Consider the following 3,858-nt stretch of genomic DNA (forward strand, 5'->3'; position numbering starts at 1 on the left):
TTGGGGGGTTAAAGTTTTTGTTTTTTGCACTGGCACATGGGATAATGTACCAGCCCACAGTAGACAGTACATTAGTTTCCTGAGTTTTACTGTTTTCCTAGCTGGAGAAAATTTATTAAATGCTGGAGAGCAGAGCCTTTGCTCGCAGCTTTTTCCAGCCCACGGCTCCTCAGCAGTTCATTGCTGCCAGAGAAGGAAGTGAAGTTGGCCCAGCCTCATTGCCCCAGCTTCACCCATGCTGACTTGCAGTGAACACTTCCTTTTCAAAGTGCCAACAAAGGATTTCTTACCAAGAATTGCAAAAGCATAGAATCTTGCCCTTAACAGAGGTGGATGACCCCTCTCAAGTTCATGGAATCCCTCTTCTTTCCACTTCTTCTTTTTTTTGAAACTCGGTTGCTGTTTGTTCATCTTATTCTACAACCTCCCTGCCTCCTAAGAATCCACAAAGATGGTCAGTCTGTAAGGTGTCTGGGCTGCTAGAAAGGACTTCATCCAAGCCAAGGAATGAAACACCATACCCTCTCCTACCCATCTTGGGCTTCAATTTCTTCTCATCCATGGAATTTATACCCTTTTCGACTGTAATGGACAGAGAAGGAAATGGACAGAGAAGGGACAAATAAATATTGGAGACCAATTGTTGTGCTTTATCCCTTCCACCTGTTTATTCATCAATTCACTCATTTATTCTTTCATTTTTTCTGTAAATAATTAATGAATGCATCCTGTGAGTAGAGCGCTTCCAGGTGCCAGAGATTAAGCCATGAGCAAGACGCATAGAGTCCTCTGAAAGTTTACGTAAGCAGTAGGCTTTTGGCACATTCTTCTTCTTTTTTGGGGCCATACTGCACAGCTTGTGGGATCTTAGTTCCCCAACCAGCTACTGAACCTGGGGCCTCCACAGTGAGAGAGCAGAGTCCTAACCACTGGACCACCAGGGAATTCCCTGGCTCATCCTTCTTAAAATGAGACAAACAAAAAGCTTTCATCATGATTTATTATTGAAAAAGTAGTACTGTGAAGGAGCTTAGAAAATACTTAAGCAAAATGAATTAAACAGAAATTCTGTGTGGTCACACAGTATCACTTTTAGGTGTATCTTTTTCTTTTGTCTCTGAATGCTTTCTCTGAGCTGGAATCATACACAAAAATATCAATTTCATAGCCCAGGCTTTGACATATTGTGAGCAATATCATTTCATTATAAAATTCTACATGTGGCTGAAAGTAATTTTTCAATAAAAATGGTGCATAATTCTTACAGACTTTTTAAGAAAATCAAACTATAAGAAAAAACTCATTGTTTAATACTATTCATATTTTGATGTGCAATTTTCTAGTCATTTTTATATACATAATCATTATACATATTAAATACATATACCTTTAAACAAAAAATGGGGTCATACTAAATGTTCTTTTCTATAACCTGATTGTTATGGCTTTATAATTGCTTTTATTTAGCATTGAGTAGGCATTAAATCAGAGAAGGCAATGGCACCCCACTCCAGCACTCTTGCCTGGAAAATCCCATGGACGGAGGAGCCTGGTGGGCTGCAGTCCATGGGGTCTCGAAGAGTTGGACACGACTGAGAAACTTCACTTTCACTTTTCACTTTCATGCATTGGAGAAGGAAATGGCAACCCACTCCAGTGTTCTTGCCTGGAGAATCCCAGGGACAGGGGAGCCTGGTGGGCTGCCGTCTGTGGGGTCGCACAGAGTCGGACACGACTGAAGCGACTTAGCAGTAGCAGCAGGCATTAAATAGGGCTTCCCTGGTGGCTCCAGATATCTGCCTGCAATGCAGGAGATATGGGTTTGATCCCTGGGTTGGGAAGATTCCCCTGGAGAAGGGAATGGCTACCCACTCCAGTATTTTTGCCTGGAGAATTCCGTGGACAGAGGAGTCTGGCAGGCTATAGTCCATGGGATCTCAAATAGTAGGACACAACTGAGTCACACACACACACACACACACACGCACAAAACAAATATTGAGAATGAAGAAAAACAGCATAACAAACATCCCTGCACTCACTACCCCATGTAGCCCTCTGCAGTTCTGTCCCTTTCCCCTTTCCTCCAAACAATCTCTCTTCCAAACATAATCTATGCTATACTCTCACTTTTCCTGTGATTTTATTACCGAGTCCAAGCTTGTACTGCTCACCCCAAATGGGCCAATTAATCAAGGGACAAGTTGCTAGGGCAAGGGATAGTGACTCTCTGCAGAAAACCCACAGAAGGAGAAGACTGTGGACGAGTGAACCATCTTTCCTGAGTTAGAATTCAGCCTTTTTTTACACTAAAAGGGGAGGGAGTAAGGTACTGTTTCTGGTCAGACTCCGGAGGAGATGTGTTAATTTCTCCTGTCCGGCAGCCATTCACAAGTGGGGCACCGTCTGGAAGTTTCCCATGAGCTAAACAAAGGTATTTTAGCTTGATGATCATGACATGGGAGCCAGGGATCCCAAAGATGGGTCACTGCATAATTTAAGCTTACAAGCAATATCCCTTTAGTGATTGTGTGAGAATACAAAGTTTCTTTCCTATTGCAGTTTCACCAAGCATACTTGAATCTTAAACCATCTATTTTTAGTTTTGTATATTTTTGAACTTTATATGAGTAGAATCATTATATGTATTCCCTCATAGCATTTTTTCTCAACATTATACTTCTGAAAATTCACCCATATTACTGTATCTAGCTGTAGTACATTTTCTTTCACTTCTGGTGGTATTTCAGTATGTGAATATATCATAATGTATTTTTCATTTTCCCATTTAAATTTTTGCTAGTAATTGATTTTATTAATTTATTTCTGCTAATGCCAACAGGGCTGCTGTGAGTATTCTTGTGCATATTCCCCAGTGTACATGTACAAGGGTATTTGGGGGATGTATTTAGGAGCAGGTAGGAAATGGCAACCCACTCCAATGTTCTTGCCTGGAGAATCCCAGGGACAGCGGAGCCTGGTGGGCTGCTGTCTATGGGATCGAACAGAATTGGACACGACTGAAGTGACTTAGCAGCAGCAGCAGCATGCTAGGTCCTTGGATAAGCACACTTCTGAAATGGAGCAGGACCCTATGATCATTGCCCCCCACCCATGTTCTTTGCCTGCCTTTTGTTTGTGGAAAACTTTAGTCAAAGAATGAGTTTAATTAGAGAAATGAGAAATGCAAAAACAGAGGGAAACTGTCAAAGGAGACCAAATAATAATAATGTAGTCACTAAGCACAGTTACGGAGAAGGCAATGGCACCCCACTCCAGTACTCTTGCCTGGAAAATCCCATGGATGGAGGAGCCTGGTGGGCTGCAGTCCATGGGGTCGCGAAGAGTCGGACACGACTGAGCGACTTCACTTTCACTTTTCACTTTCCTACATGGGAGAAGGAAATGGCAACCCACTCCAGTGTTCTTGTCTGGAGAATCCCAGGGACAGCGGAGCCTGGTGGGCTGCTGTCTATGGGGTTGCACAGAGTTGGACACGACTGAAGCAACTTAGCAGCAGCAGCAGCAGCAAGCACAGTTAAGGACCTTTAGTTCCTTCTCAAGGACTGTAGCTAGTATTTTGAACCATATCCTGTGAGCTACCTTATGAAACCCCATGTGGAAGACTTCAATTACATGATGACCAGACTGTACCCCCACCACATAAGCTGCCACAATTCTGAGAACTGACCTCAAAGAAGTGGAAACAAACCGACCCTGGAACTGAAGTTTAACTGTACCTAAAACAACCAAGATGACATTGGTCGCACCACCGATGACCAATTTGAAGACGATTGTCAGAGCTGATTGTGCTGTTTCTACATATAGCCCCCTCCTTCTGAATATAAGAGCTCTTAC

Source organism: Bos mutus, chromosome 19, assembly GCF_027580195.1.
Source record: "Bos mutus isolate GX-2022 chromosome 19, NWIPB_WYAK_1.1, whole genome shotgun sequence".
Classification (NCBI taxonomy): Eukaryota; Metazoa; Chordata; class Mammalia; order Artiodactyla; family Bovidae; genus Bos; species Bos mutus.